We start from the raw sequence: 12,853 nt of genomic DNA on the forward strand, positions 1-12,853 counted from the left end.
TATGACAGCTATGATGAATTGGTTCAGAGACTTCATCTATTGAAATCATCAAAACTTGCTGGACACTCGGCTCATGATGTTGAGATTGCATCAATTATAGAAGAATTACGTGAGGGAAGAATTATTGTTTAGTTGCAGAATGAATGTGCACAGATTCAGAGGTGAAAGCGAGAGAGTCGCTGCGAAGAAAGAGATTGTGTGGAATGAACCAGATCTTGACAGTTTTAGTGAGAGAATAATCCAAGCAATTAATCAACAGGGTGTTAGTGAATCTCTGCATTCGTATTCAGATTCACAATTATCTAATATAGTTGAGAATATTGGATTGAACGAGATTGAGAAGGAACACATCTTCAGTACATTACAACAGTTATCTGACAATATCGATAGGGGAGTTAAAGAGAAATCTATCAATTTGGAGAATTCTCTACATGATCTCAAATCAACAACAGAGATATTCAGATCACACTTGAATACGATCAATGATAATAAAGTTGACAAGGATTATTTGGATGAGAAATTGAAAGTTATCTCGGACAAGATTAAAAATTTGCAAGTATTGGATAGAAATTATCTAAATACCATATTGAAACAGCTTAGCACAGAAATTTTTACTAGAGTAAATGAAGCTTATTCATTATCGGTTGATGAGGAATATTAGGATAAAACTGTGCAGGCATTGAATAACATTGTTATAACAAAACAAGAGTTTGAAGATCAATTATCCTTAATGACTAATATGATAAAGACAAATCTTATGGAGGGGATTGAACAATTTGTTTCAAAAAACGATTTAAATACATTGCTATCTATGTTTGCCAAAAATTATGTATTGAATAATGATCTGAGTAGTGAAATGCAAGCATTCATTAAGAAAGATGAATTACAAGTCACAGTCAAAACAATTCGTGAGGAAATAGCATCTTCAATTAAAAATACTGAGAATGATGAAGTGACAAGATTACAATGTTTGCCTGCATTTATCGATTATCTCACTTTATTTGTACATAAAATAGCCTACCAAATAGTAAGGAGCTATGTGAGGGTTGGTTTTCATAAGATTGGATTGAGGCAAAACAGCATAATTTACAGAAGATCAAGTAGGCGATTTAATTACAGATAAAATGGGTTTGAGTATCTACATGAATGTTCTAAAACCCTCAAGTTAGAATCACATCAATCTTTAACCAATTTCACTATGCAAGTTGGTTGGGAGAAATTGCATGAGAAATAGATAACTACATTCTATTTCAACGTGAGAGAGTGTTCTCTACTTCACAAGCCATTTTTTCCAAGGTGAAACAAGATTATGGAAAAAACGTGCTAATGTTCGAATTTGAGATGAATCAGAGAAGAGATGCATTCGTCCTTGTAAGCTCTATGAAGTAAATGTGCTAATGATCAAGTATTGAATAAGACCAGAACTGCATTCGTCCTTGTAAGGTCTCTGAACTGAAATTTTGAAAAACGTGTTAATGTTCAACTGGAAGGAGAATTGGTGCGTAATGATATCACCCGAAGTTGTCTCACAGGAAGCATGCATATGATTGTAATGAGTGTAACCTTATCTATGAACGTTGCTACATTGTGCTGTGAGATGAGTGAAAACTGCAACAAAGAAATGACACACTTTGATATGTCAATTTTCAATGAACTTTCATTGGAGATATATCCCATTAGAGCATTACATAATGTTTTTCAGTTTGATTGGTTCTATGTTAAGAATGTGAAATTTGGTGAGGATGATTTAATTCATATCAATATAGATTCAGAAGACAACATTGAATTCACTATTATCCTTCCAAAAGAATATTCAACTGTGCTGAATACACACAACATAAAGAGTTTTAAAAGCAAAAGATGGGATTTGAATGTTACTGCTGGGCGTGTATTCTTGAAAGATTGGTAAAATCTCCTCCTACTAGTCAAGTACATCTAGAATTCAACTGATAAATGGAAAGCAAGTAATTGACAAATAGAGGTTCAGTGAAAATCTGAGAGTTTCACTTGAATCTACGTCTTACACAAAGATGTTTCAGTTGAATCTGTCAGTAAGATGTTTGTTTCAGAGAGGAGAGAGAGAGAGAGAGAGAGAGAGAGAGAGAGAGAGAGAGAGGAGAGAGAGAGAGAGAGAGAGAGGAGAGAGAGAGAGAGAGAGAGAGGAGAGAGAGAGAGAGAGAGGAGAGAGAGAGAGAGAGGAGAGAGAGAGAGAGAGAGAGAGGAGAGAGAGAGAGAGAGAGAGAGAGAGGAGAGAGAGAGAGAGAAGAGAGAGAGAGAGAGAGAGAGAGAGAGAGAGAGAGAGAGAGAGGAGAGAGAGAGAGAGAGAGAGAGGAGAGAGAGAGAGAGGAGAGAGAGAGAGAGTGAGAGAGAGAGAGAGAAAGAGGTTCTTCTCCTTCTAAGGATTGTGGGGATGGGTGGGGGAGGTGTGGCAGGAGCGGGGTGGTGGGGGGTACATGGGATAGAAGTTGTAAAAAAATGCTCGAAAAATGGCAAATAGAAACTACTGGAGTTTTTTCAAATCGTGTTTAGATTTTAGGTCATCTTGGATCTTCTTGATTTTTTTTGTGCTCTCACCTTCATTATTCCTTCAATGGATTTTTCATTCATGTTGATAAGAGTGTGTATTCTCCTTTTGTTTAGTAATTTCGTGATTTTCACCTTTCCCACTTGTGGTGAAATTTCACTTCTGACTCTCTTTTCAATGTCATAGAAGCCTGTTATTGCTGTCATCTCAAGAAGTTGGAATTCTGTATCCATTGAATTGTGGCTTTGTCTTGGAGATACCATCTAGTCACAGATTAGCTTTAGGAAGTCATATTAACTTGAGTTTCAGTAATGTACCAAGATTTCACTTACATGAGGGATGCTGTCAAATTGCTCAAGGATGTGACTGTCTTTTCAACTTTTGTCATGTGTTCCACATATTAAAAAGGGGGAGTATTGTAATGGTAATATAGATTACAATTTTCTCGTCTGTTATGATGTTATTTTTTTAAGAATAACGATTTGCCTCTGCTTGGCTTCAATCTGTAGAGCATGGGAATTAAACTCTATGAAATCTGGTCATGGTTTTCTAGGATAAAATTTTGCTAAAATCTTTATAAGCTCACTCAGGAGTTCTTGCAAATTACTGCTTGGACAATTTATAGAAATTTCTGGAGAGTATTATTTCCAGAGCTTGAATTAATATTACAGTATATGGCTGTGAAAACCAGTTTATTCTATTACTGATAAAATTGGGTGGTAACTCTCCCAATAATTGAATACTGATGATTAACAAATATATATGAGATTTGTACTCTATGGTATTGGGGAATAAAATGAATGGTACACCATAAAAAATTTGATACATATATTGAACGAATAATTATTTAAATCAGAACAATATAGAAAATATATAGAGCAACAAATATACAAAAAAAAACAAGAATAAATATATCAAGATAAAATATCACAGACCAGTATACTATTTTTCAGCTCTATAGCACGAAACTTTAGCATGTGCTTTCCAATTCATTGATGATATGCATTTATTTGCATGCAGCTTCGGTATTGACTTGCTGTTACTTGCCGATTTAGGTAATCTCACTTTATATCTTATTTCATGAATCATAGAATGATAAATTGACAAATCAATGATTATAAATATATTAATTTCTATAATTTCTCAAATATATATAGATATTTCTCAGGGTGTAAGATTCAGCACCTGATGGAAATAGGTAAATCAATTTATCCAGTGAACCAGAGCTACATTATATTATTACAAATTATATTATAAAATCAATGATTGGGTGAGGGTTGATATTACAAGCTTAGAATTTAATATTCCTTCAATTAGTGTACCTTTGGATATGTAAATTGACTCATATAAAAGGACTCATATAATTGACTCATTCAATAAAGTATTTCTTATACCCTCTTAAGACTTGCGCAAGTTTTTTGTTTTAATTTCTTAATATTTAAAACCTTTCTGATGAGCTAGCTTTTATTTTCATTTCACTCAAAGCACTGAGGGCGCCCTAACTTTTTTTGACTATTTATCACTCACGTGCTGAATTTTTATGAGTTTCTGGCAATCCAAAATTCCTGGTAGTCCTGGATTGTTGGTGGCCGAAGTCGTCCCCTCCCAGGGATTAAATAAATATTTAAATGACTTTCGCTTTAATACAGCATCACAAAGTCTTATAAAAAATTAATAATTAGATTTAAACTTTAAGTCTTCAAAAGGTACAATATAATAAAGAGTCTTCAAATTTTGGTGACATTCCATGGTAGTGTCTGGCAGGCAAGTGGGTAAGTTCTACTCTTTTTTCCTCAATTTTCATTTCCGACTTGCAAATTTACATAAATTTAAATAATTTGCTACTACGCCATTTAAAGGTACAAATAGTTTGTGCCAATCTATTAAATTATTACTTGTATCCAAAATCTGATATTAGTAAAGTCTAATATTTTATACTTTCTCAGGCCATATCCAATAGGCGATGTGAGTGATGACATAAGCCGTTGCTACAATGCCATTTTGGTTTCTAAACAAACCGTTGCTATGGAGAGAGAGCATGTTATTCAAATGGGACTGAAACATCACCTTACATTTATGAGTATATCAATGAAATAATAGATTTATAAGAGTTGAGAATATTTCTTCAAGTTCTACACACTCAAATCATCAACTCTCAGTATTTATTCAGATCACATAATTTTTTTTTGGGACAGTCAAAGCAGAAAGTCTCACAGAGTAGAGCTTAGTACCATGTCTGTTGTCTGCTATGGAAAACCTATGTACCTGTAGAGAAAGTTGAAGTGCAATTTCAATTATTACCTAGAATTTCATAAGATTGTTATAAAGTTGTAATTTAAAAATTCATATGAATTTATTCTGTTTTCCTATTGTTTAGTGTAACTGTTAGAGTAGACTAAAGTTTAAATATATAGGTTAGGTGTTTTGGTTTAGCCTAGGTACTTACTTATGAGTTTGGTGTTGAGGTTTTCTGAAGTATATAATTGTTTTCAATTGACGTGAAATAGTAAGATATTGAATGAACTCAACACAGTAAAAAGATGTAGATGCTGTGACCACTAATCATGCTTCCTACATTCTAACTAAATGGTGATGGTGTTACAAGAATTTAAAGGAGTAAGTGAACATGTGAAGTAAAGCAAATAATTATGTATTTTATGTGATACATTTCCTGTTAACATAATTGTATTTGAATTATTGTATTAATAATTTCACTAATGTAGTTATTCTAGATAAATTTGATTTTTATTAACAATAACATAACCTAAAAATGTAGTACAGAACTTATAGAGGCGAGCTAGACCTTGGGATTTTCAGGAAATCTAAAAAAAATAGTATGCAGCCTGCCTTTTCACTGTAATGTTTACAGTCAGGAACAAAGAAAATGTTCGTTTGCTTCAAACCATTTTCATTTGTGATCGAAATCAGACTGTATACATTTTGTAAAGTATTTAAAATTTGGGTAGATGTAAAAATCCCTAGCTGAAGTACAAATAGGTCTGAGTAAAGTAACTGGCTAATATCGCCAATGAGATAACAATAAAGATTAGATAGCATCAGCTTGTTCTGGCTAAACGGTACAAAAAACCTAAAAAGGAATTGAAATAATTTTTGCTAATATATAATATATTATATAAAAGTTTTGGAAGATTGAGGTTAGGTATATACATTCAGTGATCGGCGACCTAACGATCGACCGAGCCAAGCAACGTGGAATCTGACCAAACCCCTTGGCAGAGATCTATTGCAGTAAAATGGTATGCAAGTTGAAAGAACAAATGGTCACGTGGCAAACTATTAGGAAGCATGAAATAAATAGTAGTATATAGAATATTAACTAGCATGTAGAGAGCATACTTAAAAAACTTAGTAAAAATAATTAAGTGTATCCAGGAAATAGGAGGTTACCAAGCGCATGAATACTGAAACAATTTGCATGCACCAATCGCATAGTGGCAGTTAATAGGCGGCAATAGTATGCCAATTCAAAAATATTTATATATATTTCTATAAATGATTGGGATTTATGTAAAATTATTGTATAGTCTATGTTATGGATATGGCCCGAAGGCAAAGAAATTATTAAACATACAACATAAGTAATAATTTAATATTTTAGTACGGTCTATTTGAACCTTAAATGGCGGAGGACTAGGATATTCAAATTTTATGTAAATTTGAAAGTCGGAAATAAGAATTGTAAAATTGAGAAAGGAGAACCATCACTCGCCTGCCAAATGCCACCATGAGAGGACCCTAAATATTTTAGAGCGTAATACCTTGCTATAACTTGTAAAAGCTAAAGTTAGATTGAATTATTAAATTTCTTAAAAGACTTTGTGATGCTCTTATAAAGCAGAAGTCATTTTCAATTTCAAATAATTTTTGTAACCCCTTGGAAGAGACGATTCCTGCTACTATAGTCCAGGACCACCAGGAGTTGGATCGACATCAGCGGCTTATAAGAAGATTTCGACACGTGAGTGAAAAAATTGAATTAGTGATGGGCGCCCTAGTGCTTCGAATTTATCTAATAATCAAAGCTAGCTCATCGAAAGGGTTTTCTTACAAATTAAGAATTTAATAAAAAATACTTGCGCAAGTAAATATAGTATTAAAGGTATTTCATTAAAGGAAATATGAATCAGTACATTTCAGAAAATTCTAACAAATCAAAGAAGTATAAAATCTAGGCTATCAAAACATATTCATATGATCTTTAATTTTTGCAATATAATTTGCGATAGTTTGTTATAGCTCTAATTCACTAGATGAATTGCTCTATTTATTCCATCAGGTGCCGAATCTTGCACCCTGAGATAAAATATATATTCAATACAAAGAAATCTACTAGGTACTAGAGAATTATATATATATATATATATATATATATATATATATATATATATATATATATATATATATATATATATATATATATATATATATATATATATATATATATATATATATATATATATATATATATATATATATATATATATATATATATATATATATATATATATATATATATATATATATATATATATATATATATATATATATATATATATATATATATATATATATATATATATATATATATATATATATATATATATATATATATATATATATATATATATATATATATATATATATATATATATATATATATATATATATATATATATATATATATATATATATATATATATATATATATATATATATATATATATATATATATATATATATATATATATATATATATATATATATATATATATATATATTATATAAAAGTTTTGGAAGATTGAGGTTAGGTATATACATTCAGTGATCGGCGACCTAACGATCGACCGAGCCAAGCAACGTGGAATCTGACCAAACCCCTTGGCAGAGATCTATTGCAGTAAAATGGTATGCAAGTTGAAAGAACAAATGGTCACGTGGCAAACTATTAGGAAGCATGAAATAAATAGTAGTATATAGAATATTAACTAGCATGTAGAGAGCATACTTAAAAAACTTAGTAAAAATAATTAAGTGTATCCAGGAAATAGGAGGTTACCAAGCGCATGAATACTGAAACAATTTGCATGCACCAATCGCATAGTGGCAGTTAATAGGCGGCAATAGTATGCCAATTCAAAAATATTTATATATATTTCTATAAATGATTGGGATTTATGTAAAATTATTGTATAGTCTATGTTATGGATATGGCCCGAAGGCAAAGAAATTATTAAACATACAACATAAGTAATAATTTAATATTTTAGTACGGTCTATTTGAACCTTAATGGCGGAGGACTAGGATATTCAAATTTTATGTAAATTTGAAAGTCGGAAATAAGAATTGTAAAATTGAGAAAGGAGAACCATCACTCGCCTGCCAAATGCCACCATGAGAGGACCCTAAATATTTTAGAGCGTAATACCTTGCTATAACTTGTAAAAGCTAAAGTTAGATTGAATTATTAAATTTCTTAAAAGACTTTGTGATGCTCTTATAAAGCAGAAGTCATTTTCAATTTCAAATAATTTTTGTAACCCCTTGGAAGAGACGATTCCTGCTACTATAGTCCAGGACCACCAGGAGTTGGATCGACATCAGCGGCTTATAAGAAGATTTCGACACGTGAGTGAAAAAATTGAATTAGTGATGGGCGCCCTAGTGCTTCGAATTTATCTAATAATCAAAGCTAGCTCGTCGAAAGGGTTTTCTTACAAATTAAGAATTTAATAAAAAATACTTGCGCAAGTAAATATAGTATTGAAGGTATTTTATTAAAGGAAATATGAATCAGTACATTTCAGAAAATTCTAACAAATCAAAGAAGTATAAAATCTAGGCTATCAAAACATATTCATATGATCTTTAATTTTTGCAATATAATTTGCGATAGTTTGTTATAGCTCTAATTCACTAGATGAATTGCTCTATTTATTCCATCAGGTGCCGAATCTTGCACCCTGAGATAAAATATATATTCAATACAAAGAAATCTACTAGGTACTAGAGAATTTAATATATATATTTGGATTATTGGTTGCCAATTTATCAAGCTGATTTAAGGAACCTATTTTTTAATAGAATTGTCCAAGTCGATAAGTATTAGCAAGCTCATATCGCAGCTACATGCAAAAGGATGCATATGATTTTAAGATAAAGGCACATGGTAATGTTTCGTGCCATAAATCTAGAGTATAAAGTTTAGCCTGTGATATTTTACTGATTTCAATTATTGTTCTATTTTTATTATATTATATATTTTTTATCGCTCTTTATATTTTTTGCCTTGATCTATTTTTTTGCAATATTTGTTAATATATGTATCAAATTGTTTATGGTGTGCAATTTATTTTAATTCCTCAATACTATAGGATAAGTATCATATATATATATATATATATATATATATATAATATATATATATATATATATATTTATTCAATGAATTACAAGAATTATAGGGGAAGCTCATACTTGGGCCTATAAAGATTTTTATGAGACTGAATCCTATTAAAAAACCACGACCTAATTTTATAATTATATCAAATATTTCATGCTCTACCGACTGATGCCAAGCAGGAGGCTACTCGTTATTTATATATAAAGAATAACGTCAGAATTTTCAAATAAACATTTCTAAAGTGAAACAGCAGACTGTAAAACTTCCAGCATATGCTGTGAAAGTAAACTTATATTGAAAACAAAATAATAATCAAACATTTCAGGTAAATGAACATTTCAGGTAATTAAACATTCATGTGGCACTTTAACTTTCTCTTCAACTAGGCTTACCATAGCAGCCTACATATATAGTACTATGCACTACTTCGTGAGACTTTCTGCTTTGACTGTCCCAAAAAAATTTATTCGATCTGAATAAATACTGGAAATTGATGATTTGAGTGTGTAGAACTTGAAAAAAATATTCTCAACTCTTAGAAATCTATTATTTCATTGATATACTCATAAATGTAAGGTGATGTTTTAGACCCATTTGAATAACATTCTCTCTCTCCATAGCAACGGTTTGTTTAGAAACCAAAATGGCGTCGTAGCAACAGGTTACGTCACACTTACATCGCCCATACATAAACTGAACAGTAAAACTTTACAAAATCTCATCATTTATAGAAATATTTATAAATACATTTGAATCGGCTCTCTATTGCCGCCCATCGATTACTACAATTTGATTGGTTCATGCAAATCTACTCTGTATACATGCGCTTAGGAACATCCCACTTCCTTAATACTCTAATTTATTTTTATTTGGTGGTTTAAGTACATTTATTACATGCAGTATATTTTTATGAAGTTTATAAGTTGTTTCTCCCTTTATAACAATCAGCCATGTGCTTTTTTAATTCCTCTAGTTGCATACCATTTAGTTACAATAAATTTCTGCCAAGGTGTCTGGCTAGATTTTACGTTATGCGACTTGATCGATCATTATGTCGCCGATCAGTAGATATTTTAAGCCTAACCTCAAATTTTTCAATACTTTATATAATATAATATAAGTAGCAAATAACTTTCTATTTCTATTCGGCTGTTCTAATTTTAGCCTTGATACCTGATATTATCTAATCTTCCAATACATTATCGCATTTGGCAATGCTAGACTATTATTCCACTTCAGACCTATAAAATTCTTCCAAATAGGGATTTTGTTTACCCATCAGATTTTGATACATTACACTGTAAAGTTTTGCTTTCTTATCGCTTGTTGCCTGATGTCATCAGTTCACAGCGTGAGAACTGGGGATATCGGTCCCACTACTTGTCTTCTCTCTCACTTAATTATTGAGAGAGAGATATGCTTATGAGGGGAATTAAATTTTGTCATCTATTAATTGGCAAGCCTGATTGAGCTGGATCTGGGATTTCGCTAAAGGGCGTCACTTGGAAAAAAGCCAGGGAACATCTGCATATCTCTGCCCGATTTTTTTTAGTTGCAATTTATTCTAGTTTTGGTTTCTAGTCAAAATATATAGTCGATCATTGGTTGTGACCAAATTGTACATATTCTCCAGTATTTTTTTTCTTCTATCATGCTTTAAAATAAATTCCATGTAAAACTAGGGAAGAGAGAGATACGAAAATTACTCGATTTTATTCTTGAACAATTTCCACTCAGAGGTACGTATTTCATAAAAAAGATAATTTGTATTTTATAGATTCATTGGATTGATTTTCCAAACGAATTTTTTGATTTCAGTTTATGATCTGATGTAACCTTTTATCAAGGGCGTCTGATGTAACCGTTTTGAGGTTAGGTATGATTGTTTCCTGTTATTTTAAATTACTTTAAAGTAATTTTTGCTGAGGTAACTTAATAAGAGTACTCAATAAAACAACTGAGCGATTTAATTTATGGAGTAATGATACCATAATGATTGGAATAACTTAACGAGATAAGGAGTAGAAATTATTTTTGGTAAGCATTATTGTTTTTGTTAATAAATTATTACAGCTCTCAAGTTGCTATAAACTGAAATAGGGTAATTTCATACTCTTCTTGAAGCAACAGCTGTATTTATGATTTGTAGTTGTTCTACTTTAAAGCAAACACAGAGTAGTCTCTAGGTCATCTGTATCTTGATTTTAATTTGAAGTTAGATCGTAGAATTGTGTTTTGTATCAGTGTTAGTTGCTTTGAACTCTTGCTAGAGACACCGGAATTATTTAGTTTTCTTTTATTTCAAAACAGCGGTTTACGAGTTGACGACCCACCGCCCTCACAATCGACCAGCAATTCTCGAATCATTATAAGGACGGCCCAAGTGGATTCTAACAACAGGCTCTGTACTACGAACTCGCAGGACGTGTCAGGGACAGCAATGAACTGTCAGTAAAAAATCAATACAATACCCAGTACGATCAACGGAACAAGGTATGAAAAAAATAATTCATCGTGAAAAGGTTTAAACAGGGAAAACGAAGTGGATTATGAACTGTTTCAAAGAGGGGAGGGGTTCGCCAATATAGACTGTGTTTGGTGTGATTAGCATTTCTAAAAATGTTTAATCACCCCTGACACAATCTAAGTCTTTGGGGTAAAAATAATGAAAGGCACCTAGGGACTATAAATTAGATTTAATTGGTTAATTTTCTGTAATGTGAAGAACAGGTTGGTCATGTAAACTTGTTTTGTTTTAGTTCGAATTTTACTAGCGTCCTAATAGTTCCTGTTTGAGTAACTTCTCAAACTTAGATTTTGTTAAATTTCTTGTTTGCTAAAATAATTTATTAACTCGAAGATTTCTGTATTAATCGTGGCTCACCTGATTTCTTGAGGCTTTATTATTTCTAGTCAGTTGAAATATATTTTGTAATGTTCACAAAATCAGGTCCATTAAAGTCATATCTCTCTCTCTCTCTACAAATATGTTGTTCTTTTATGAGTCTCCTTTCCACACCAGATAGTAAGTCAAGTAGTCTTTATTTTTTTACGTGATTCAAAATTTATTCTAAATGTTTACTGCTAACCAAAGAAAGTAACAGCAACTATTTTAAAATAATCAACTTACATTTTCATTTGTTTGATGGCTTGTCGATGCAGTGGTTATAGCCTTTAATATTGGTAATTCATCTTCTTTCAGGCCTACATCAGCTGTTATAGCAGTATCATCCTTGTCCAACTTTGTTGAGGAAGGTGAAGCAATAATGAACTTCTGTAGTGCTTCTAATTGAATTTTATCTTCTTTCGCGTGTTGCAATTTTCTTTTCCTACAGTTACCTTGAAAAGTGACCATTTCTGCACTGATTGCAGGCCGCAAAGAATCACTTTTCCGCTGTAGTGCGCAAAGTGTTACTTTGCGTACTCCAGATTTGCAACATGGCAGCACAAAATAGTTGGTGGGTGGTATGGAGGATAAGTGCACGAGAACAAAAATTAAGTTGGTAACAATGACTGTGGTTAGATTTAGATAAGAATCATGCCAATGGCTACCCTACATATTTATGATAGAATCCCAATCTAGAAATTGGGAGATTGAAGATTTGTATATTCCAAAAAAAGAATAATGTTCATCTAAATCATAATTAAATAATCATCATTTATGAATTCTCATCATTTAATAATAAATAATAGTTTTTTTTCTATTGATAATTATTATTTCAACTGCAAGCAATGAGAAAAGTAGCAAATATAATTATATTATAAAATTCGAATTTTGAGGTTAAATGATTACCATTCGATATCCATATAAATAAAAATGATAAAAAACATAAGAATACTACAATAAATATTCTCTGTTGTCTATGTTATTTTTATAAATATTTTCCAGTTTACTTTGAGCATTGTT

At 31.3% G+C, this 12,853-nt stretch overlaps 1 long non-coding RNA gene across 1 annotated transcript; it reads left to right on the forward strand.

The window, feature by feature from the left end:
* Positions 1 to 10,450: 10,450 nt before the first annotated feature.
* Positions 10,451 to 12,639, forward strand: LOC120351886. The gene is made up of 3 exons (XR_005571605.1): positions 10,451 to 10,685; positions 11,257 to 11,439; positions 12,149 to 12,639. It is a non-coding gene; the product is annotated as an uncharacterized LOC120351886 (long non-coding RNA).
* Positions 12,640 to 12,853: the final 214 nt, after the last annotated feature.

Source organism: Nilaparvata lugens, chromosome 6, assembly GCF_014356525.2.
Source record: "Nilaparvata lugens isolate BPH chromosome 6, ASM1435652v1, whole genome shotgun sequence".
NCBI classification, from domain to species: domain Eukaryota; kingdom Metazoa; phylum Arthropoda; class Insecta; order Hemiptera; family Delphacidae; genus Nilaparvata; species Nilaparvata lugens.